Here is a 25,625-nt window from a genome sequence, read left to right as displayed (position 1 = left end):
AAACCTGGCTAATTACCCCACCCAGGGATAACCGCTGTGAGTTCCTCGATATGTTGCATTCTTCTGTTATGTGTTCTTTTAACATGTGCCTTACTGTTGTTTATGATATGTTCTGCAAGTCAAAGTTTTGCTGTTATAAAAATGGGGAGGAGTGTGGTATCACGTGAACTGCGTGATGACGTGTGATGTCATCACATAAAGACGTAAATAAAGAGGCCGGCTTTGTGCCTTTTCGGGTAGACTGAAGCAGGGCCTGCAAAGTAACACAACTGTGCCTATCATACTTTATGCACATCGCTGCCCATGGCGGCCCAAACTCATGGCCTCATAACAGTCTCCTGCCTAAATCGGGAGGATTGGCATGCATGTGTGACCGCGGGGCCGACCCACAACACTGGCCACAGCCCAGAGTGTTGAGTCCACAACACACTAATGAGTACTCTAACGTTTTAAAATGATCAATTTTTCTGCTACTTTAGTTTCACCATGAGTGGCATTGTTGTTTACTTTACTGCAATGTTAAGAATGTGTCTATCACTGGTATACAATTTTAATTCATAATATTTGACAAATGTTAAAAAATCTGATGATAAAAAACCCCTTAAAGCATTATATTCGAGCCACAGATATGCGTCGAGCTCGCTTTTGCTTTGAATAAGTATATCGATTTCTTTTATTTCTATTTTGGAAGTGCTTTGTCCGTCTTTTTTATCCATGACTCTGGTCGCGTTCAAACAACGTCACTAGACCATCAAAATAGAAGGACATTTTTTACTCAATGCGTATCACTCCGCCGAGAAATAGTTCCATTATTTCTAGGCTTATATTTTCTTTCATCTCAATTCTTTAGGCCGAAGTTGCACTTTTTTGTAATTGTGGGAGTACATTTGTTTATTTTTTGCGTTGGCCTTTAAGACTTGGTTTTGTAGAGTTGTGATTCTGTTGCATGTCGCATCTCGCATGGGATGCCGGGAATGTGTCGGTCCTCAGTCCTCACGGTGCTGAGTGGGATGGCGCGCGGAGTACTCTTTGTGTGAGAATGGTTGCTGGCCGGCGGGACTACTGCTACGAGTACTGTAAGTACTAGGACTTCTGCCTCTGTTGGAACTTGGGGAAGGTCAGTGGCCCTTGTTACGTTCGATCTAGCCTGGGTCTGAGGGCTCCTCAGGAACATTTATGCAGGGACCATCCCATCCCCTTACTCAAACACTGCACAGGAAGCAGTACCACACAAGCTGCGACCAGTTGTGTTATCTGCAATTTCGTGATCTGTGATGGGCTTGCTAGTATTTGATTATTCTGTACCGATACGGCTCGGAGTTACAACCAGGAAATATGCCGGTCCTTACCATGTTGTATTGGAAAGCATGTTAGTGTTGCCATTTCCCTTCCACGTTATCGCATTGGAATAATAATTGTCATGCGCGAGCTGAACACCCCGTATGCTCTGCCGAGAAGCATACATGTGCCCCCCCTTCCCAGGCATGCACAAGCATCGAGGGTATCTGGTGCTTTGCATACTAGTACTTTTGCTGTGATTCATTCACATATACTACTGTTATTGCCGGAAGCATCCGCAAGTCCTCACGCTCACGGGGGCAGTGTTAGGGATAATGTCATCACACACTTTCAAATGTTATCTAGAACGGACATGATGATATTCTGCCACTCTACAGAAGTACACCGGCGACATTCTCCTGCCAAAAAAATCCATAGTGTTTAGGCAGCAAACCAACGTGCCCGGTTGAGGTGGGGGTTACTATAATAAGTGGCAGCACTTTGTTGGCTGCAAGTGTGTTTATAGGAATCCTAACCGTTTTGGATTGTGCTCTGTGGATGGGTTTGGATTGAAATCGTCAGACCTGCGGTCTAGTATTAGTGTTACTCTACTGTGTGTGATCTTGGGCAACTCGCTTATGGTCCCTGTTGTTAGAATTGATGCACTGTTACATTATCTGTCAATCTGCTCAAAGGGGAGAGAGGCAAAATAAAAAGGCATGGTTGGTTGCTTGTATTCCGGTTTGACCGTTTAGGTTGCACAGCGTACATCCCGTGTCTGTCGCTTACCACAATGGTAGAGTTCTGAGGCTTGTCCGATATGTGGCTTGTTTTGTCTTTGTCGGCGTTCTCTAGGTGTTAGTCTATGGGGCAGTGTAAAAGTAACAGGAGGGTGAAGTCGAGCGGATTTTAGACACACCTGATCTATTTCTAACGTTCAGAGGAGAGATGTAAGGTTGGGTTTTTGATACTTTGCATGGACGTCATTGCAGAAAGATCAAACCATGCGCCTGATCAGGAAAATAGCTCACCAGTAATGCGTCTGAAGGCAAGTTTATAACCCATGTTAGTAGTTTCTAGTATTTATTCAAATTTGTGTTCAGAGGGTTTCGGAACGCCTTAGAAGGTTCCTTGGTTGAAAGGGTGGGGGTGAAACAGAACTGACGTTGAAAAATGTTTTCAGGCTGTCATCGAAAGGATTTGGATAGCAGGGGAGATGGGCATGTTTTGAAGCTCTTAGGCGTTGTTCATACCTTGGATGTGCAACTTGCTTGTCTGGTGGTGTTTTTGTAGGTCATAGGATCGAGTTGTGAAGGTATGATGGGGTTTTGTGGTGGATGGTTTTAGAGTCCTCTGGAGGTAATTCTTTGGTGTACAGTGAGCCAGTGCGAGAGCTGAGGTGATGTGTGAATGTTTGGGTAGGTGGAGTGTGCAGAGCATTGCCATAGTCCAGCTTGACGAGAACTAGTGCTTGGGCTGCACTGTGGAAGTCATCAGAAGGAAGCATGTATGTGACCTTTCGTCAGAAGTGAAGTTTGAGATTGCATGTTTTGATGACAACAGTAGTGTGAAGCCAATGTATTTGACAGGTGCGGAGAGAGTTGTGTGGATTGTCTGGGGCAGATGAGGTGTTGAGTTTGAAGTGGGAGGCCTTCCAGGTGGTGATGGTAGAGTGACATATTTTGAGCATTTGGAGTCGTGAGAGGGAATAGATTTTGAAGTAGTTGTGACCCTGTGTTATTGGTGGAAATTAACGTTGTTGGCTAAGGGTCTGTTCAATAGATTCAACATGTAGGTTAAAAAGGAGTGGAGACAGAAAGGGTGGGGTTGTGTCGAAAAAAGTCTGCATGGTGACAGTGTCTTGTCGGTAAGGAAGGAGGTTAACCAGTCGGGATGATGTTTCAACCTGTGGGGGGGTAGGATAGTGTGGTTGAAAGCAGGAGAGAGGTTGAGGAGTGGCCAGGTTGAAAGGGGTTGAGTGGGTTGTTTGTGGTGATGTGTTCTTGCAGTTGGGTAGTGATGAGGCATTCCATGAGTGTGGCAAAGTATGGCAGGATAGTGATGGGGTTATAATTTTCAGAGAGAATGGGGTCAAGAGATGGCGAGATTTGTCCAGTTTTGAGTGCCAAGGGGATAGTAAATATTATGTAGAGACTGGAGTAGTACTTATAAGCACTGGAAATATTCTGCTCGTCATTTCCTTTATTGATTTGAGTTGTGCTTGGCATATTCTTGGAGCATGGAGTACCTTGATTGTTTAATTTGCTAGATTTCGGGTGGCAAAAATATGGGATTGTCCAGCCAGTTAAGTGACTGAGACCAGAGTGTAAGGTGAATGAGGTGGCACAGAAGGGAATAGGAATGGGTACAGCATTCTGGGGAAGAGGCAATCTGGTTTCCGCCCAGGCCACGGAACAGTGTCTGCCCTACTTGACCTTAAGGTCCATTTTAGTGATATAATGGACAAAGGTAAGCCGGCACTTCTCCTTCTTTTAGACTTGTCGGCAGCGTTTGATCTTGTTGACCACGAGACCCTATGTAAACAACTCGAGAACTCTGCCCAGTTGTCACCTGAAGCTACATTGTGGATCTCCTCCTTCTTGAAGGGGAGACTCATGCGTGTTCTCGGATCATGCCTTCGCCGCTCCTACCATGATCCACTGTGGTGTCCCTCAAGACTCATGCACCGCACCCACTCTCTACAATATCTTTACCCTACCACTCTTAAATGACTTGCATGATCTTGTCATAGCTTACACAAACTATGCCGACGACTCTCGGGTCCTTCTCCCTCTCACAGGCTCCTATTTTCAAGACGCAGCTAAACTATCAAACACATACGAAGCCATCCAGGCTTGCATGGCAGCTAGTGGATTGTTTCAACGGGAACAAAACCGAGATCCTCCTGGTAGGTGTTTGTGCCCTCCCTGTCTTACACGTGTAAAATGAATAAAACAGACACTCCCTGGACAGGGAATCAGGCACAAAAGAGCAGGCTGCGAGAGTTCAAGGAAACGTTTATCTAGATCTTTGAGAGCACTCTGACCACATCAAGGTTACAACACATTTATATAGTACATTGACATCTTTAACATTTGATGCTACGTTGGACCTGGATTGGTCAGCCGGGGTGGTGTCTTAGGTGTGGGCATCATCTCTTCCTCCGGGTTGGTTGCTTGGTTGGCGGGAGGATTGACGTCAGACATCTGTGCTCCGGATGGGTGAAGGTCAGGTCGCTGTGAAACAGTGGTCACTATCTAAGCTAAGATAAGAAAATACATTCTGAGTAATGCATGCACTAAATAATGGTTGATCAAAAGACCCTCAGTAGTGTATCATGTCATTGTACAAATCACTCAAGAGTTTATATCATCTACAACATTTGGGTTATACAGGTCACAGGTTTATGGGCCTTGACCACTATAATACTGTCATTGAACTATAGGGTTAGTCTCACAAGAATCTCAGGTATGTGGCACTTGTTAGTATTGGGCACGATATACTGCAGCAGGGGTCTAATGTTAGTTGGGGGTCTGTTGGGTGGGCTTCATAGCATGGTTGGCAGTCTGGCACATGAAAGGAATGCCTTGCAAGGACACAGGGTTAGAATGGCAATACATTTCAACTGGCGAGGGTAAGAGGGCAAGGACACTTTTGTGGAGATTGGCGAGCTATGTGCTTGGCTCATGATGGTTCACATGCAGGACAGTGATCTCAGAGGAAAGGGGATGTTACATTTATTATTTGTTGAAAGCAGCTCTGGCTTCAGCGTGAGAATGGAGCTGCAGAGTTTTCCAGTTGGAGTGGGAACGAGGGTGGGGCCATGTGCTCTGAGCTACTGCGGCGGGCAAAAGGGAGAGAGGCATTTTGTACTATCGCAGTGAGGCCTGGTTACCAAGGTGGAGTCGGAAAGGGGGTACAAAAAATGGATGCCCTGTGCCCTGCTTCCTGGTCCCATCTACGCGAATGTAACCCAAAGTTAACATCGCATAAGGGCTAGGGGCGTACCCACCACTAGAGGCACGTGGTCCAAGTTTTGTACTGAGAAGTGATGGTAGAGAGGGGCCCATTGGCCCCCTCGCTCCCACACACAGGCACTAAAGAGACACTCGACAAGCTGGACCCTTAATACAAGACTTTTAACATTGATAACTCCATAATTTCCGTGTCACCAGCAGTCAAAACCCTTGGAGTTTTCCTTGACTCCTCTCTTTCCATGACGCGCCAAGTTAGCGCCATTGCGTCTTCGGCAGCCCTCGCCACCAAAATCATCAATGTAGCAAAACCGTACTTATCGACTAAAACTGCCTCACAATAGCCAGGGCCACCACTGGGCAACACTTTATTGCAACGCCCTATTCTTGGGCACTTCAGCTAAAAAAACCTCAACAGGTTACAAATCACTCAAAACAATGCCCTTCGAGCGGCACTAAGCATTCCCAAAAGGGAACATCTCACAGGCAAGAGGGGATGCACACTGGCTCCCAGTCAAAGAGCGCATTCTATTCAAAACCTTGGCCATCGCACACAAGTGCCTCTCTCTCTCTCTCTCTCTCTCACAGCTCCCCGTATTTATTAGAAAAAATAATACCCTCAACTCCGCCAGACCCATGTGAGTTCACCACTCCAACCAGGTCTACGTCCCTACCTTCAAAAGAGCCAGAGCGGGAGGCTTTAGCTTCCAATATCTAGCACCAAAAGATTGGCGCGCGCTGCCCACTTCACTAAGAATTGAAGCTTAGTACACTGTCTTCAGTAAAGCTCTCGAGACCAAACTCATCAACTAAGGCTAGCACGCTAGTCTATCACCAGCCCCTTCTGGCTCTCGTCCACTACAAGAATATCTGTCATGTCCAGGAATTGCTTTTTCTACTCTGATTTTGTTCCCATGGCACCTTTATGTCAAACATCTTGTTACTGTCCCTTAAACTCAAATTTCTTTGCTGTTCCTCGCTGTCCAGAATGTATTCTCCTCCTGCAATTAAGTTATCCCTATTATATAAGCGCCATGATCTGGTTCATGTTTTACTCTACCAAACTACATGTAGACAGTATAATGGTGCCTTCATACAGCTTTGTCCGCACGTGAATATGTCCATAGAATTAGCTAGCCTGCAACCTCATCTCTAAAATAACTCCTTTACAGTGAAATAGTAAATTAGACCACCATCACACCCTGTCCCCAGCCAGGGAACTCTATTTTATTCATTTATTTGTATTTATAAAGCGCACAAAGCGGCCCGTGGTGCTGTTACAGTAGGGCTTACTTAGTTGCGAGAGGAAAAATACGTTTAATAATAATGAAGCAATTGCATGTGGCCAGCTAGTTCCATGGTTACAGGGGTTCTGGTGATCGGTGTATTCCTTAGATTCAGGGTTGGCCAGGCTTTCTTTCCTGCAGCTCCTTGTTATTGTCAACCACTGTACAAGAGGATGCTCTTCTAATTACACTCTAGCCCATGATCGAGCATGCTCTACTACCAGGAAGCTCAATAGGAACTACAGTCGCTCTTAAACACGGTTGGATTTTGATCTTGGCTAAGTGCAGCTGGGTGGAAGTGCAACTGCAGTGTGGTTGCATGGGAGCAGTTGCCCCCATAAAAGCAAAAGAAATGTTTACAAAACATAGTTTAAGATGCAATGAAGGAGGGGGTGGTAGTCCAGCAGCACTCTGTGTTGGTGCAGGGTTGAGTGAGGAAGGTGGGGTGCAGAGTGAAGGCACCAGGGGTTCAAAGGATCTGAATAGGGGTGGGGTGAATTTTCCTGAAACTCATCGTCCTGCTGAAGGTATAACTGAGTGACCATAAAGACAATTTCAGGTGCAGGTGGTCGTCAATGTATAGGTTCCCTGCTCAGAATACAATGTGAATCTGACCAGTATTTATATTTGGGGGGCAGTGGAAGTTGTACCAGTTGTTTTTTTTTTTTTTACCCCCCCTCATTCTTTGACTTCTGATACCTCCTCCTTACTATGGTATTTTCTTCCCACATGGCCTTAATCCCACGGCTTCCTGTAGGTGGTTTGCATACACCACCTGGCTTAGTGGTCTCATTTTGTCCTTGGGATGTGGAACTTCTACCATATTTTGGTGGTGTAGCCTAGTTGTAAGATGGTAAAGGCAGGGTTCGAAATTGAGATTCGATAAGCAGGCGCTAAAACCAGCTCCTGGGTGTGGGGCTTCACCCTGTAGGCAACATCTACCAGAGATGTTCCTTTAACATTGTGTACATTTTGTATGAACCATTGTGTTTAATTGTATATTAGATGTGTTGTAATTCTTCTTTATTAACATTCTCAAAACTCAAAGTTAATGTCACGTTTACATGTTTGGAAGTCACCAATTTCGAACCCTGAAATGTTCACTTATATTTCGCATAGTAAAACCATTTTTTTTGTTGATATATTGTAGTTTGACATTTGATAAATGCGTTGCAAACATTTGGTTCTGCTAATGTATTTCTTATTGTGGTGCGCCTCACATATTGTAAGCACATTACCAGTGAGCTACATTATAAAATGTTGTGCTGCTGGAGTGTTAATTTGACTTTGTATCTTTAAAAAAAGCACTGTCCAAGCAGTTCACCCATTCTAGAATTCTGTTTTTAGTACCTTTTTAATGTCTGTATCCTCACTGGATTAACTGCCGGTTTGCTTCTTGCGATAGCCTTCAATAAAAAATGTTACTAAAAACGCATATACTGATCTTCAGATCAATGGCAACCAACTAGTCTGTCCAGATTTGCTATTATATCTGATCCAGTACTTTTTGGAATGGACCTCCAGTAGTACCAATAGGGCGTGGCAGCACCAGCAAAGTCCTCCATATATATAAATATACACGTTTATAGCCTGAACATGGCTAGAAAGTGTTAAGTGCTGAAAAAGGAGCAACGGGTGAACAAACCAAGATTACCTACGTGCAGGACGGGAGGGATTCAAGATTGTGCATCTAGCAGCAGTGTGATTGTTGATACCTTGGGGCATGAGAAATTGGGTGCTCCCTTACTGGGTGTTGAGGTTTTCTTTGGAGAGATTCAATTTGTGAAGTGCTGTTTTGGAAACGTGTCCCAACTTTTTAGTGTTGTTTATACCCATGTATTTAATTGTGGAAGCCAAATAAACACTATTGATGAACAATACCTGCTGGATGAGTGAAAATCCCTCTCGCCCTCTGCCAAGAGTGCTGATTTTCTGTATAAAATGCAACGCCCTATTCTGGCACAATCCTGTTGTAAAGTGCTGCTGCCCATGAGCTAGGTTCATGCTGGAATCAATGAAGTAAAAAAACAAAAGTTGCTGATGTGAGCGCTACTCTGGTGGGTTTGCAATGTTGTCTAGGTTGTTGATACATAGCATGAGCTGGTTTATTTAAACGTTTTTCTTCCCGTTACACTTTTTGATTTTAAGTTTAGTTATGATGTGGCCTCTTGTATTGCCACTGCACGTGTAGATGGGTGCCTTGCCTGGATTGCCCTTTGCAGGTGATGAGTAGGTCTTGAAGATAATGTTTTGAAAGTGCAGTGAGTGCATCTCTGTGATGTGTTAATCATTTTTCAGTCCTTTCGTGTTTTGGGCAGTGGTGCTCTTGTGCAAGTAGAGCTTTGCACCGTCCAGGTTTGTGAACACATGTGCTTTGACCCTGGTTCTGAAGGCAGGTGTGGCTTTAGGGGGTCATTCCGACCCTGGTGGTAGGGGGTTAATGGTACCCGTAAGGATGCCCGTTCCGTTAACCCCCTACCGCCGCATTCCGAGGTCCCTTAGCGGGTCCCTCTAAGGGCAGCTTGTTTTACCAGCCGCCCTTAGCGGGAGCTGTTAAGGGTACATGGAGCAAATAACGGGCCCCCTATTTGCGGGCACGTTATTGGCTCCTTCCCCATTCCCATTGAGCCATATGGGGGCTCGAATGGGAATGGGGAATGGTTTTCAGAATGGGGACCTACCGGGTCCTCCAAGGTAGGAATGACCTGGTAAGTCCCTGTTCTGACTACCCGGACACAGGTTTGGAGGTAGCCTTGGTGCTAATAGCACCATGGCTACCTCCAAACTCGTAATGACCCCCTTAGTCTGCAAAGGGGAGAGCTGTTACCCCTCCCATCAGTGTCTTCCCATATGTGAGTTTAGAATGAGAGATGCCGCTCTATAAGGATTCTGTATTAAATTCAGAAAATTACTAAAAACCTACCTCTTCAACACCGGAGAATAAAACCAAAACAACAATAAGACAAACGAATCATCAAAAAAGGACAGTGACAAACCGCTAGAACCGACAGAAGTACCCGGGGCACCAACAGGGCTGACGCTGGACACAGGGGTCCACCCGCGAGACACAGAGAAACGGATACAACTACTCCAGCCAACCCTTACCATCCCCCACCGCCCTTACAGCCACAACTAGGTCCCACGAGGCTGTGGAACAGACAATATACCACCAATCACCACACAACCGGGTGTATGGACACTAGCAGCGGCGCTAGTCATGTGGAGGGGGGGAGGAGCATGCAAGGTTATTAAGGGAGCGGGCGGAGGGGGCAGCTAGATCCTCAAACGGCCTCGAATGGAAAATCGGGCACATACCTCCTGAGGCTCAGGGTGTACAAGCATCCCGTCGGGTAAGATTACACGGTTCAGTCCAGGATAGAGATGACTAACGAATACCATTAACAATTTCCTTCTCTGCATACACCTCTCAAACTCCAAACCAAACACAACCACAAACCTCTAGCGCAGCAAACCGCACGAACTTCACTACACTGCAACAACAAAACAAAAAAAACACATAGACTCGCACATCAGCACACGACGACTACCGGCCGCATACACCCCAGGCCCAGCCGACGGAACCACCGGGCTGAGGCTGCCAACAGCACATCACTGCAATCTTGCACTTTTCCAGCCTCCACCCACTAACCCACCATCCCCCCCCTCTTTCAGAGCCGCCAGAGCGCCAGGGGACCACTCCGGTGGTGATAGTGCGCGGTACAAATGACCTTTAACATTATTAAAAAAAAGGGGGGGGGGTGGCGAGGCGCGCACTCCAGTTCCCAAACGAATATACCTGATCCAAGAAGTAACTGGGTTAAATCCTAAAAAAGAACAAGTATTAACAGGGTTGAATCCCATCTGCCGCAGTTCAATTGCTCTGTTCTTCTCCTCCATGCGCTTTCTTGTCACAAACCATCAGGGAGGCTGCATTTCTTTACAGGTGTTGCTAATTAATTGCTCTTTCAGTCTCAAACGATTCTGGTAGCTCTAGTGATGATTTGTACAATTCAGGTGACCAGGAACCAACACCCCTCCAAGAGCACAAATCTTTCCCAAAATTGGGGGAGGGTAGAAAACCATCATTATGGCTCTCTCAAGTGGGGCACATATTTGACTGGGAACTGGAGTGTGCGCCTCGCCTTCCTCTTTTCCTCCATAAGGATTCTGGATGTCAGTGTTTCTAGAGAGTAAGCATGGAAATCTGTTCAGCTAATTATAGATGAATTCTCTGGTTTTTTTTTTGTTTTTTCTTTTTTTTCTTTCCATTGGGAATCTCCTTCATTAAATAGTACACTATGTATTTTGATACTTGAATTGGTGACAACCTGCAAGATCGAGTACAGAAAGAAATGTGAAGAAGCCCTGCTGATCCCTGCATTCTTCCAAAAACTATTGATGGCAAAGATTTACTTGGTGTCTGTGGATACTCAACCGCACAGCTGAGTCACACGCCCTATGCGATTTCCCGTGTTCCCTTGGTGCTCACTCCCTGTACTAACCTGATTCAAAGAGGAGGAAGCATTAGACTCCCATGACAACAGCAACTGATGGAGGCCTTTGTCAGCTCCTCAAATCGGAGCATGCTACAAACCAGAAGAAACCTAAAAGTAACATCAGTGCTCCTGAGAAGTCTCTATCTGCTGAACAATGTCTCGATTTCCCAGTATCGAGGTTGGGTCTTCGTTGAACAGCTCAGCGCTGTTGTAGTCCAGCTGCTGGAATAGTTTTCTTTTCTCAGTACATCATCACCAGTGGTTCCACAGTAGTCCTTGGTTTATGAACTTTGGCCTCACCAGAATTGTGGGGCTGATTTGGTAAAAGCACTGGTGGGCTTCCATAATTCTGATGGGTATGTCTGGAGGCCAAACCACCCATTTGGAGTTTGCCTAAAATTCCCTAGGAATTGGCTTCAGTCAGTGCCCCGTCAATTGAAGGGGTATATTTCTACTGGGCAATGGGCATGTCACTCGAGCACTGCCCACCAGCTAATCCTGTCAAGTGGTTAACTTGGTTTAAAACACCATTTATATTTGTCCCTACAGTTTTTTGTGGTGGTTTTTTCCTTCATTTTTCTGTATGGCCTCTCTGCTTGGGTTTACTAAGTTCTGGATGAAAATGTTGCCTTCCTTTTTGAGGCATTGTCTATTGAGGTTGAAAGTGTTTAGTGTAGGACACACACATGGCACACAAGACACCCCCACCGGGTAAGAATGTTAAATAGTGTCAACCATGTTGCCTTTAATATTGAAATGGAAGTCTGTTGGGTAATCTACATGTACATCAACGGCAGGGTTCGAAATTGATGGGAGTGATTTAGCTCCTGCTTCTAGCATAGTAGAGCTTGGTTAGCTTGAAACCAACAGCTACCAGGAGCTTCTTTTGGCTCCTCGTACCTTCCAAACATGTAAATGTGACATTAACTTTGAGTATTTGAGAATGCTAATAAAAAAGAATTGGAGCACATGTAATGCATATTTAAACGCAATGGTTCGTACAAAATGGACAAAAAGTAAAAGGAGCATCTCTGGGTAGCCCCTGGTTCTACTGTGGTAGCTCCTGCCTACTGGCTGAGGCCTGACGCCCAGGAGAGTTGCGTTTAGCTCCTGCTTGTGGAATCTCAATTTCGAGCCCTGAACGGCATAACTCAGGTTTTTTATATAGAGAAATAGAAAAGTGAGGTGACGGCGCACTCCACTGTCATCCTTTAAGACATTCTTAGCCAGGGTCAGTCACGTTTCAAGCTACTGGTAAGGAATACAATTCCCCACTCCACTAGCATTGTTAACATGCACGCATCACACAATTTCTGACTTGCCAGGTGTGAATATAACTCGCTAGTGGTGCGTAAACATTTTACAGCCCATATTTATTGATGGTGATGTTGCATCCGGGGTACAAGGGTGTTGGGCAGGAATCCAATGTTTTGCTTTATGCTGAATCCTTTTATTTTGTATCCTAATACCTGATGGGTTATTTGGGGTTAATTTAGTTCCATGATTGCAGTTACGCATCCAAAACAATGGCAAAGTTCTAGGTCATGTACCTTTCTTGACGTTCTTTCTTGATGGTTCAACCTTTGCCAGGTGTGTTTAGTACAAGGTCATGCAACCTTTCTCTTGCCAGATGTTTTGGACTACAAATAGCATCATCCCTAGGTGGCGTAGTGAATAGTGAGGAAACACAGGAGTGGTAGTCCAGAAATCAGGAGTGCCGGCGGTTGCATACCTCTGCTTCTTACCTTGTTCCCAATGACTATGTATCTGCAGATAGCCTGATGTTACCAGTAGTGTATACCAGTGGCATACCTTTCACATATCAAGCTACTTTCCAGGTTTAAAACGTCAATTGCTTCCTCAATTCTGCATATACACAACAAACACAATGTCTTACTCACCAAGACTGTAGTTATCACTAGTCAATGGCTAGTGTTTTGAGTGTACATTTTCGAGGACTGGTGTCTGTATGTGGTATTCAATATGCTTTTATTGAGACTTTAAAAAAAAAAATTGCAGGTTGCACTGTCAACATCCCCCAATGAAGTCTAGGTAAAATCGTTCCCAGCAATATTAGTTAAAAACCAATGTATCACCTATGAGGGCCAGTTAGAATCAAAGTCAATGGGTCGGAAGAGTCTGCAATTTGGAACAGTCTTTGGAGCGGAGGCACTTCTTAGCACAAAAGCTTAAAAGCTTGACTCGTCCTGCTTCGGGAGGGTCCTCGTCCTGGAGCTCTGGTCCGGCTTAAAGACAATGCACGCGACTATGGATTTCCCAACCCCTGGCACTCTGTTGCAGCAGCAGCAGCAGCAAAGAAGTACAGCCAATTGGGGGAAGGTCCTCCAGCAAAGTTCATCTTGGGGTTAGTTGGTCCCACTAACTCAAGGGAAGAAGTTGACTTTCCGTCGCTTCTCTAGTCGACTCGGAAAAGGAGTTTCAGCACTGCAGCAGGGATTCACCGGGCAATTCAAGGGTCCAGGAGGATGCAGCAAGCTTCCCTTCGCGAGTCAGTCGTCGGATGTTTCTTCCAGTGGTCGACTGTCTTCAGTTCGAGAAGCCTCAATGCAGGTTTCTCCTATTCATGCACACCCTTGCTGTCACTCACACAGCAGGGTGGCTGTCCTGCAAGGACAACCAGCCAGTCAATCAGCATTGGGTGCATTCAGGTTACCAAGGAGACTTAAGAACAGAGTGTTTCGGGCAGCTCCTTCGCTTCCTGTCCTGCCAGACACACTGGAGCCAGAGGCGGGTTTCAGTACTGAAGCCTGCCAAAGATAAAACAAACAAAGGGCTCAAACATTGTTTGACACGCAGAGTAAATCTCAAGAAAGGCCTCACAAGCAAGAAATGGCAAAATAAAATGACCCGGGCCATTTTGTCAAAATGGGCACCCATGAGTGCTTTCCTGCAGCTGAGGGTTCAGCCTGCGGTAGAAACGCAGAATGATAGGAACATTAAACCACTGCCACCAGCCGTTTAAAGTCACGATGGTAGCATAAAAAATGTTACATGAGTAAGTAGAAAAAGGGGCTACTAAGTAACCCCCTTCTGCCCTCCAGCACTCCACATAAGATGGGGTGTGCTTGATCTACAGAGATAAAAAAGGTAAGTAAAGTCAATTTCACTTTACTATTCTTAAGGACAGTAGTTCTCACAAGAAAAGGTATTTAAACGTTAAGAGAAATCTGAAAGATTGAAGGTGTTGTGTGTCACCATACAAAAAGTAGATGCCTATGCAGTTTGTCAGACTCCAAGAACCAAGGAAACGGAAACGGAGTCCAAATCAGATCAAAATACCTGAGAGAGTAAGAAAAAAGTCTCACTCACTGCAGGATAAAAAGCTGAAAGTCCTGAAGTCCAGCAAAAGATCTGGGGGTCTCTTAAGGTTGAAGGGAATTAGCACAGAAATGAGATTTCTCCCTAACAGTAATTTTTTCAAGAGCTGTTTAGCAGAGCAAACTTGCTGCTGTTTGAATGTTTCGCTGGTGAAGTGGAATTTCTAATGTATATGCAAATCTCTTTTTATTTATCTTTTTCTTCGATTTTGAAGAGCTAACGATGTGGTAATTGGGTCCAGCCCAGCCACAGGGTTTTTTTTTAAAATTAACTATAAACTGCGAGGATGCACCATCCATAGTATGGACACCTAACCCCTTTTGTCAACACTTATTTTAGCATTTAAAATAAAAACTGCAGAAAGATAGTACACCTGTCAGATATAAAATGGGGATCATTTAATGAGTAGGTTATATAAATATTTATTGGAAACTAATAATTCACAACAACAAACTTTGCTAAATTCTTGGCGTCCCTATCCTGCATATGTTTTGCTCCGAGTGATTTTCAGGCCGAACATCTGCTTAGTAGAACACGCTCATCAGAGCAATTCAAGGACCATTGCATCTCAGCATTGATGGTGATGGGGACAAAATAATGGAGTGGTTTTCTCAAAAGAAGCTTGCCTAGAGTAAAACGCGTATAGGCTAGGGACTGCAAGAATGTAGCACAATTTGTATCCAGTAAATGTTTATAGAACCTACTCTATTAAATGATCCCCAGTTTTTATTTGATTTTTATTTGCATTTAAGTTATATTGCAACATAAACCCTCCCCTCAGCTGGATATCCCCGTAATAACTTGTTGCATGGTACACATGATATAAAACACAGAATCAACAAATATCGAGAACCTGCAGACGTTGAGGACCGTGTTATTGAAAAAAAGTCAAGCACCTCTGCCCATTCCTTGGAAAACTTGGATTGTTCACCTCGAAATCACATAAGTAGTCCACTCTAATGCAACAAAATTCCAGATCATATAAAACCATTCATTTACCCCCGCAGGATCCTTAGACTTCCACTTTCGTGCAATTCCCAATAACGCAGCCAACTGCAGAACCACAAATGTTGTACGTCTTTGCTTGAGCTGCGATGCATGTTGGAATCAAAAATCAACAATAGCTTGGATTTCATGGAGCACGGTTTTGCTGCCCCTGAACAATTGTTGCATACATTTATCTATCTCTGCCCAGTAGCCCGCCAACACCTAATGTCACTATACATGTCCCCAATCACCCCGCATTCTCTCCAACATTGTTCCGACAGGGAGGGTTTTATCTTATGCAGGCAGGTCTAGTGCCACTGAGTTAATAACTTATACCAGAATTCTCATAGTGTATTTGGGAATATCCTTCCACAAACCTTGAAATTCCTTGTCTGTGATAGATAACCCCAAAGTACGTTGCCATCTAGATTTATAATGCCATGGGAGAGTAGAAGATGGTACATTTAAGATTTTGTAGATGTTTGATATCGGAGCCTTATTACCTGGGTTAGTAGTGACACATTTTTCAAAAGGAGTGAGCTCCCTAATTGCCGCCTGTTTGATTGGGGGGCAGTATCCAGTGGCGTACTTGATAATATTGAAAATGCTCCCTGTCCTATAAGCCAAAATCCAACTTGCACTGTGAAGGTTTTTATGCTCCCTACCAATAAACAAATCCCGAATTTTCCTATATCCTGCTTGCTTCCATTTAGAAAAAGCCTGATGATCACACCTCAGAGGGAATTTGGGGTTAAACAATATTGGCGTGAGGAGAATGTCATTGAACCATTGTGTCCTGCCGCACCATCCCATATCTCCTCAACTAAATGTATAATCTTGATCCTATGAATGTTGGCGGGTGGGGGGGGGGGGGGCGATGGTGATCATTCTTTTTCGTGCCATAACACTTCCCCTAAATGTGGGCTTCCCAATGCCTGTTCCATTTGTAGCCAACATTTCTATTACTCTACTCCTGGCCAATCTTTAATTATACGCAGCTGTGTATATAAATCGGGAAGATCCAACCCTCCCTTCGCAGTGGGGGTAGTCAGAACCTCGTATGGTACTCAAGTGGGTTTATTATTCCAAATGTATTCGGACCTTTTTCTGCGTAGCAATTTAAAAAAATGTTTTAGGGATTCGAATTGGAAGTGCCTGGAAAAAATATAAGTTTTGGCAGTATAGTCATTTTTATAACATTCATCCGTCCAAGCCAGGAGATTCACAACGTGCCCCATTGTGCGAGTTGACTTGCTACCAAGCCATACCGCTCCAATTCTCTTTCTATCCTAGGCAGTGATATATCCGGTTTCGAAATTACCAATAACATATCAGCATATGCCATGATTTATTGTCCCCCCAAATTGTATGCCGTGTACATCTGGCGTTTGACGGCTATTTGCCAGAAAAGGTTCCAGTCTTGGAACATACAAAAAAGGTGACATAGGGCAACCCTGTTTTGTTCCACGCTGAAGGGTAATTGACGGGTGAGTTCTCCATTAATTTAGCAATCTTGCTACCAGAAGATTGTAATTTACTTTGATTCTGGCCGTGAACTGGGGACCAAACCCCATCTTATCCATAACCTGAAAAAGGAACAGCCACTCTACGCGGTTGAAAGCTTTTTTTTTTGGGCATCTAATGATAAGAGAACAGCAGGTGTCTGTTTATTTGCCACCTTTTCCAACACATGACATAAGCGCCCGTATGTTGCTATGCATCTATCTTTTTATAAAACCGGACTGGTCCAGCTCTGATAGAAGGAAGCAAAGCCTCTATCCTATTAGCAAGAATTTACTAGTATATCTTGGCATCAATGTTAATGAGAGCGATAGGCCTGTACGACCCACACCTACCTGGATCCATACCCGGTTTTGGTATAATTATTATATTTGCTCCATCCATTGATGGGGAGATGATAAATGAGTTATAAAGATAGACCAACCTTGGAGCTAATACCTTACAGAATATCTTGCAAAATGGGGCAGAGACCCCATCGGGTCCAGGAGATTTGTTTAAGGGAAGCGATTTAATAACATTGCATTTTTTAAAGTATCTCAGATCTGGGGGAGATGAACTTTCTGCAAATATAGGAGCTAGGATTGTTCATCTGGATTCTCGTGTGATATAATTGAAATGAAATCATATTTTATTTATCTCGCTCGTACACAAGTGTTTGCGAGCGCGACCAGGCAAAAAGGGAGGGGAACAAGGGAGAACAAAAAAGAAAACTGATCTTACTAGGCCCAGTGACAATTATGAAAGCGCAAGTGCATGGAAAAGGGAAACAGGGGTTTGGGGGGAATGGAAAGTGCGGAGCAGAGGACCGAAAAAACAAATATTAAATCAAATAAGGGTGATAAACCATGGTAGTGCAGCCAGCAAGTGGCAGGTGAAAGTTAGTCAGATAAGGTATATCTGATAAGTGCAGAAGAAAGTGGGAGGGGGACTGTATGGGTATAGATAGAACTCTAGTGCAGAGAGTGGCCTGAAGGCAGTGCAGGAGGGTGGCCGGGTGAGCAGGTACATGGGCCTGAATGACAGGGTGGCCAGGTGCACGATCGGGGTGTCACGGTATTGGTTTTATGGCGGTATGATAACCTTCCTGCCAAATGATGGTATATCATGGTTATCGCGGTATAGCAGGTGGAATTAACTAATCTTAACAAATATTTTCTTACAGGTCATAAATTGTCAGCATTTTGAAACTTGTCTCTGCACATTTTTAGCTGATCCTCCAGGAATCTAAGGCGGCTGCAGATTTGATCTTTCATGGCGCTCACTCGATCGCCTTTTAATGACCATTGGAGGTGTTAAAATGCACATTTTGAGCAATGAGCTTACTTCTCAGTCACAGGTCATTGCCTAGAAAGTCAGCCTCGACCTGCATTATTTCGGAACCACATGGCATGGGCATCATGACCCCTTGCTGCAATCAGTCATAAAAGTTTTGATAACGCTTTATCCCATTAAAGGGAGAAAAGTCACTTGAGGTCTGAAAGCCCATGTCATTGTGTTACTTTTGTCAAAATGTCATAGCCAACACACACTCACTGAAAGGTTGCATATTGATCAAATCACTATAGCTTGTTTACCATCTGCCTGTTGTATTTATAAAGGTCTGATGTTGGAGTCACCACTGACCATGTAATCCTAACAGGACAGCGTTCAGTGGGCGCTGCTGATTTCTTTCTTGATTCTTGCAATACATGTTAATTTACCTTCTTAAAGATCGTGGCACAAAAACGTTTTGAAAATGACTAAGTAAAAATGCATATCGGCACAAATATGGCCTAGACCACCACATCCCCATCATTACCATTTTCCCCAGGTCTGAGCGCATTAGTACCCTTGTCATGTGAGTTGAGACGGAGTAATGCTTTCATGGGTGGTGTCACAAATCGAGGATAGACCTGAGAAATATCTCACCCCCATTGCTCTGGATACTTCAAATTGAATGTAGAATCTGTCCTGCCTGCTTGAGTCCAGTGCTATATGCAGAAGGCAGGTGAAGTATCAAGCCAAGCAACAACTCTAGTGCCAATGTGCAAATCTACACAGAGGACAGTGGGGGGGGTGCATTTTATATACTAGTGCAAAGCACTGATGGGCCCAGTGTTCATACAGTCTACATAGCTTTGTGGACATGCATCCAGTTCATTCCCCCTTTGAATTCTGGGATGTGTAGTTCCCCCATCTTTCAAATTGGTGGGAAAACTACAAATTGGCTGATCGTTAACCCGACTCTACTGATCACAGAGAAAGAGTGGTCACAGCATAAAAGCTGCGTTTACTAATGTGGCCTCGCTTTCCCTATGCTCTTGTCTGCCAAACAAGGCCACCTTGGCAGACGCCACATCCCCCAGTGCAAGGTCCAGACTGCAATGCACTTGCTTACTGCAGCCTTTCCAAATCAGATTGAAAAGCTCACTTAATAGCTGCAGGCCCCAAAACAGTATAAACAATGTGACCGTTATTATATTTCAATTAAGTTGTTTACAGTATCTATAACGGTATACCGTTACACCCCTAGTGCACAATGCCAAGAGAAGAAACAGATCGAACAGGGGAGAAGGGGGGAGAAGGCATAAGCAAAGGGGTAGGTCTTGAGATGCTTCCGGAACCGGCGATGGTTTTCCTCAAGTTCCAAGGTGGTCGGGAGGTTGTTCCAAAGGGAGGCACCAGCAGAAGATTGAGATCTACCCCCAGCTCGTTTCTTTGCAAAATGACTAACCCTGAGGGAGTTAGAAGTAGAGGAGCAAAGGGCTCGAGAGGGGAGGTATTTACAGAGGGATAGTTGAAGGTATTTTGGACCCAGGCCACAGAAAGCCTTGTGGACAATGCACAGGGTTTATAATTTAATCCTTGCATCCTCTGGGAGCCAATGAAGGGATTTCAGGGCTGGAGAGACACGATCCCAGGGCTTGAGGCCAAGGAAGTCTTATAGTCCTGTTCTGGATTAGTTGCTGAGGGCGGAGAGTGAAGGCAGGTAGATTTAGAAAGAGGCTGTTGGAGTAATCCAGTCTGGAAAGAACCAGTACTTGGCAGACAGTGAGCTTTTGAGGGAAGGAGAGGAAAGGCAGAGTACCTCTAAGGAGGTGAAGTAAAAAGTTCGCCTTTTTGGAGACATCAGGGATGTGTGCTGAGAAGGAAAGTGTAGAGTCAAAGATAACCCAGAGGTTCTTAGCTGCGCAGGTGGGGGTTAGAGGAGGGCCAAGGGAGGCCGGCCAGTGAGTGGAGGAAAGGATGGAGATTGTGTACCAATAAAAAGGATCTCGGTCTTGTTGGCATTTAGACATAGATCGTTGGCGGTACACCAGTTTTGAATGTCGATTAGACAATCGGAGATGAGGAGAGGAGCAGGCTGAAAGAAGCCTGAAAATGAGTTTGGTGTCATCAGCATAGCACTTTAAAGTTGTGCAGAAAATGGAGATGCAGTAAGCGAGAGTTGCCAGGTATTGGTTGAAAATCCAGGGCAAGAGGTTAGACCCCTGGGGGACACCACATGTGGAGAGGGAGATGGAAGATAGGAAGGACCCGCGTTGTACCTGGGAGGGTCGATCAGAGAGAAAAGAGGTCAGCCAGGCAAGAGCCTGATCAGTGATTCCCAGGTTGTCCCAGAGACAATTGAGCAGGGTGGTATAGTTGACAGTGTCGAACACAGAGGAGAGATCAAGTAGGATGAGGACCGAGGGAATGTTAGAATCGAGGTTGGAGTGAAGGTCTCTAGGAGAGCGGTCTCAGTACTTCTGGCAGCTCTGAAGCCAGATTGGTGCTCATGGAGGGAGCCAACAGAGTCGGATTGAAGATTAAGCAGAGAGATGGCCAGCTTTTCCAGGAGCTTGCCCAAAAAGGGAGTCATGGAAATTGGGTGGTAGTTTGCCGGACATGATTGATCAGCAGTGGATTTCTTGGGGAAAGGATGCACAAGGGAGTGCTTAAAAGGGGAGTGGAAGGAGCCAGAGGCAAATGAGAGGTTGCATAAATCGACATGGGCCGAAGCAAAGGTGTCAATGTGGTCCTTAATGGTTTTAGAGGAACAGGGATGGACCTGTTTTGATGAGGTTTTCATAGATCGGACTTGTCTAGCTACCTCATCGGGGGAAGAAAGGAGAAAGTGGGGGGGGTAGCTGAGGGAGGGGGGGCGGAGGGAAGGGTGGACAGGATGTCTTGGGGTTTAGAGATAAAGTGAGAGGCAAGGGAATTGCAAAGAGCCTGGGAGGCGAGAGGAGGGGTGGAGACTGCAGCAGGGTTGGCCAGCTCCTTGCAGATTTTGAAGACTTCGGCCGAATTGCTAGATGCCGCAGACTTGTATGTGGACTCTTAGTGCAAATAAAACGGATAGAATTGTGATATAATTTGAGGAGTTTCAGTAACCATACTCCCATCTGACATTTTTATCGATTGGGTAGTTACCTTCTGGCGCAATTGTCTCGCCAAACCATTACCTGCCTTATTGGCCTTAACATAATAGGAGTGACGCATATATAGCAGATATTTTTCTGCCTTTTTTTCGTTAGGAGCAGATTAAGGGGGTAATTCATGGATTATTTGCGCCGAAAAAAACAGGATTTGTGCGCCATTCTGCCCGCAAATCCCTGTTTAACAAATGGGTATTTGCGGGTAGAATGGCACACAAATCCTGTTTTTTTTTCGGCGCAAATAATCCATGAATTACCATATAAATTTAGCTTTCGCTATTCTATATGCTTTCAAGTTGCTGGATCAGTGAGTTTTTCCATTCTATTCACTACTTGTTGTAGTTCTGCTTCCAGTGTTACTTCCAACGCTGTTCTGTCGTCATTTATGTGCCGCCTCTGCTATTAGGGTCCCACGGAATGAAGCCTTGAATGCAGCTCATACCATGTTAACAGAGATATCGGGAGTCTCATTCTGATTTTAAAAAATTCCTCTTATTTTCCCCTTCACTACTGTATCCTGAAGTACTGCGAACAGAAAACGCCACGTCCATATCATTTGTATCATCCTTTCTATAATTGTAAAGTCAGTGAGGCATGATCCGATAACTCAATACGGTGACAAATTATAGAGGTGACTCTACCCAGTAGGGTTTTAGAGATCGAAGCATAATCGTTGCGGGAGAGTGAGCGATGTACGTGTGAGTAAAATGTGTATCCTTTCGATTTCCCCCATGAGGGCCGGCCACACATCTACCAAAGCTAAGTTAGAAAATGTTGTTTTAACAAATTAGTGAGTGTAGTGTATCAAGGAGGTGACCGTGCTACAATCTCGTACGGGGTACCAGGCTATATTAAGGTCTCCTAAAACTATTATTTTCCCTCACTGGATGTTTCAAGTCGAGTGATAAGTGATTTCAAGAATCTCTCCTGTCCCGTATTAGGTGCTTATATCGACGCCACTGTTACATTTTTGGGGCCGATCTTCAAGATAGCAAAAATATATCGTCCCTCTTTATGAATATGTGTTTTCAATAAGGGTCAGGCTTCAATGCTTAAAGAACACCTGCCACTTTAGTCTTAGTATTGGCTTGAAGCGCTAGCTGCAATTTATGCTTGTCTGCTAAACATATATGCGTCTCTTGGAGCGCCACCAAGTCTGGTTAGTGACGCCCCAAGAGGGCATCTAACTTTCTATGCTTCGCTGGTGTGTTCAAGCCTGTGATATTTAAAATCAAGTATCTAAACTGTCCCACTTTAGTGTTATCAGCATCCCCATTCCACGCTTTCCAGCCCATTTGCATACCTTGTCCCAAAAGTACCATGCAGACCCTCCTGCCCCTTCCCATCCAGCATGCCCCCACTCGTTATACCCTACCTAACCCCAACTTGTCGATAACATACCCCAATCATAGTCTCCTGGTGTGGGCCACAATTCCTAACAAACTCTGGGGCATCTGGCCTCAGCCGTGAACCCACTTATATCTCCGGACAACGTCTGCAAAGTCCACTTAAACTCCTCCTCCATGTTCGATAAAGATTTAAGGCGGCTTCTGGTCCCTTCATGCTTCCTACAGTTACCAGTGTTCGTACCTTAATCAGTCGCTTTGGGAGGTGGGCCTCTGAGACGAGCCTTCCAATCCTCCTTTCGCAGTTGCGTCTGCTTCCTCCCTCGCCGCGTCACAACCGACAAATCCCATGGTTTTGATTGCTGAGATGTGAACCCAGAGCCTATTGCACCAGTGCCAGTCCAGTTTCTCGGAACGTAATCCTTTGCTGCGTACCGTCGATTTACTTTTCCTTTTGTAATCCTATTCTCAATCTGTATGTAATCCCTCAGAGAGATCCTGATACAGCTGAGTATCTGTCCCATTGTAGGTGATCCTTTTTTGCTCTCGGGCCGTTGTCAATCTGTTCCTTTTTTTGGTATGAGTTGCAGGCAGCCAGAACGTCATGTGTGCGTGCCCCGGGTTCACTCCTTTTTTGGGAATAGTCCGATGTATTTGGTCTATAGAGAATTAGGGGTTCTCATCTCCTGGAAGCAAGTCTGTGAAAATCTGGGTAACCACTTCTCGTAGCGGGGAGTCTAGAACAGTTTCTGACAAGTTTCTCACTGAGCGATGGGACCCATTCTACAAATCTTCATATTGCAGTTCAAGATTTCGCGTCTCTGGCCAGGTCTTTCTAGTTCTCCATTCTATTTGCAGTTGCTTGGTCTTAGCCTTGCTTTGTGGGTGGTATATGGTAATGTGTCCTATACGTCCTAGAAGTGCAGGATTGTGAACTGCCGTAGTTCAATATTGAGGGGAAAGTGTGTGTATCACCCATCAGAAGAGCACTTTTTTGTGCGGCTTATAAACCCGCCCCCCCAGATGAATCCTTGCAAAACTTTGCAAAAAAAAGTATGGGCCCTTCAGATTGATCCTGGCAAGTTTGGTAGGTTCTCGTGCAGGTGGGGGGAATTTGCAGGAAAGTTATAGGGGTGGTCCCAAAATTAGTGTTTTTCCCTCATAGATGCAACGGGGGGGGGGGGACGTTGCTCACGTCTACAGCCCAAACCACTGGGCAGATTTTCACCAAACTTGGGCCAGGAGCGAGCAGCTGCTTGGTCCTGAAAGTGTGCTTTTGTAAACTTGGTGTAAAACAGGAATATTGTGTTTTTTTTTTTTTTTTTTTTTTTTTTTTAAGGCAAAAAGTAGGTTACAAAATGTGATATCTGGGTTCAATCCAGTACTCACTTCCATGTCCGGTCTGTGGACGTGCCTCCGATTAGAGGGTGACATATCAGTGCACATCGGACGTGCCTGCTGATTGGTCAACAACAAACATGAAGTGCGTCAGATTTTTGGAAACGCCCGCCCTTTTTGATTTTCGACAGCCGCCGGTGTCTGCAGACTGCACGGTGAAACGTGTGTGTGTGTGTGTGTGTGTGTGTGTATATATATATATATATATATGTATATGTTTTTTAAGATACAACATTGCACTTGTCAAACTTATGAAACAATCTCTGGGGTGATGAGGATGGGATGGGATATGGCCTTAAAAAGCCCAAAAACAGGTGTTTTTTTTTTCTTCTACGAAGTCCGCAAACAGTCAGGATGTCCGAGGCGGTCCTGTGATGTTTGCGAACATCTGAGATGTTTGCTGGCATCTGTGCCTATTTCTGCTTTGCAGGGTTGGTGAAAAGCAGTTTTGGGATGGCTTATCACTTTGGTGACACTCAATGAAACTGCTTGAAATATTGGAATTTCATTCTAGACCTGATTCTGAATGGTTCTGGAAAGTATGGTGCTGTTTTGTCATGAGGGAACAAAATAGGTCCCAAATATTTTAAAGGCTTATAAATGTGGTGTCATTTGACAAACAAATTTTAGACCTAGATATGCATGTTTTGCAAAGTTTGGGGTCTCACCATTTTTAGATGGCTTATAACTTGGTTATCTTTTGATGAATTTGCAGGAAAGTTTTCAGACAGATTATAGACCCAACCGTGAATGATTGTGCAAAGCAGAAAAGATTTTGTCAAGTGAGGGCTCAGTTATGACTGTTTTATGCATGTACATTTAGACACTTTTGCAAAAAATAAAACACAGGTGGATTTGCAGCAAACTCGTGCAAAGAGCATTGGTAAGGACCTGAAAACATGGTTTTGCAAATGTGCACGTTTTATTTTTTGAAGTGTCATAGTGTAGGTACAAAAAAGTGATATGCCTTTGGCGACTGAGGTATATCCTGTGGCCATGGACCTTGGGCAGATTGTTCAGGTCATGGCAAGGCATAAACCAGTTTTCAAAAATTGATTAGCCACATTTTCTAATTTACGTTTTCTTGATTAGCAAACAAACCTATTTGATTAGCAATTTTGTATTAATTTTTTGTCACCAAACATTATTTGTGTCCAAGACCTAAAGATGGCAACAATACAGCATTTTTGAAGTAAGACATTAGTGAGAGGAGTGTACGTAAAAGGTTAGCTGCATGAATGGACAGATATAAAAAGGCTTTGAAAAATGTTTTAAGTGGAAGACTCTGTGCAGCTGGCTGCAGTCAGTGTTGCACAGAGCAGTGTCCTTTATGTTGTATGCTTGACCCAAATGTACTGTGTAAAAAGTTTCATAAAACCAAAAAGTTAAAGGAAAGTCCTAGGTTGAGACCAAGTACGTTGTATGGTTTTGTGGCAGACAGGCTAATTGTCTTCTTCAGGTGTACAAGATGGCCCTTGCCTGTCATGTTTTCAATATAGCATTAATAACCACTTTAAGGGGAAGGCAAGAGGGGGGGGCAGTGGTGCTACTGGTCCACAAGCCCGAAAACACAGCATTCCAGCCCTGCATATCTATGAAA

The 25,625-nt window shown here is 44.6% G+C and overlaps 1 protein-coding gene across 8 annotated transcripts in view; it reads left to right on the top strand.

Annotated features, from left to right (window-relative positions):
- Positions 1–948: 948 nt before the first annotated feature.
- The window catches only part of TRRAP (transformation/transcription domain associated protein), a 2,065,012-nt gene continuing 2,040,335 nt past the window's right edge, over positions 949–25,625 (top strand). For 7 of the 8 annotated variants that reach the window (XM_069647248.1, XM_069647247.1, XM_069647244.1 and 4 more), the window contains exon 1: positions 949–1,076. The gene's annotated coding sequence lies outside the window, so the exon portion shown is untranslated. The remainder of the gene's footprint in view (positions 1,077–25,625) is intronic. The other variant, XM_069647242.1, reaches the window with a different exon arrangement.

Source organism: Ambystoma mexicanum, chromosome 2q (genome assembly GCF_040938575.1).
Source record: "Ambystoma mexicanum isolate Mex_15411 chromosome 2q, UKY_AmexF1_1, whole genome shotgun sequence".
Classification (NCBI taxonomy): Eukaryota; Metazoa; Chordata; class Amphibia; order Caudata; family Ambystomatidae; genus Ambystoma; species Ambystoma mexicanum.
The sequence above is the reverse complement of the archived record's forward strand: the minus strand, read 5'-3'. Positions and strand labels throughout refer to the sequence as shown.